The sequence below is a fragment of the Brassica oleracea genome, chromosome C9, assembly GCF_000695525.1.
Source record: "Brassica oleracea var. oleracea cultivar TO1000 chromosome C9, BOL, whole genome shotgun sequence".
Taxonomy (NCBI): Eukaryota; Viridiplantae; Streptophyta; class Magnoliopsida; order Brassicales; family Brassicaceae; genus Brassica; species Brassica oleracea.
In genome coordinates this window covers 20,940,706-20,940,943 of record NC_027756.1, presented here as the reverse complement: position 1 = coordinate 20,940,943, position 238 = coordinate 20,940,706, and positions in this window count along the sequence as shown.

Below are 238 nucleotides of genomic sequence, written 5' to 3'. Positions count from 1 at the left end.
AACTTAAAGTCAAACACAAAACTAACCTCTTTTTTTAAAAAAATTGGTTTTGCCCTATTCGCCCCACAAGTTCATATAATTTACGAAAATGCCATCAATTTTTTTTTTTTTTTTTCGAAAATGACATATTTACTCTCTCACCCTCATCATCTTCAAGTAATTACAATATTGCCATTGTCATCAATACCACAACCACCATGAACATCCAATTTGAAGCTCTTAATGCTCCCAAAATCGA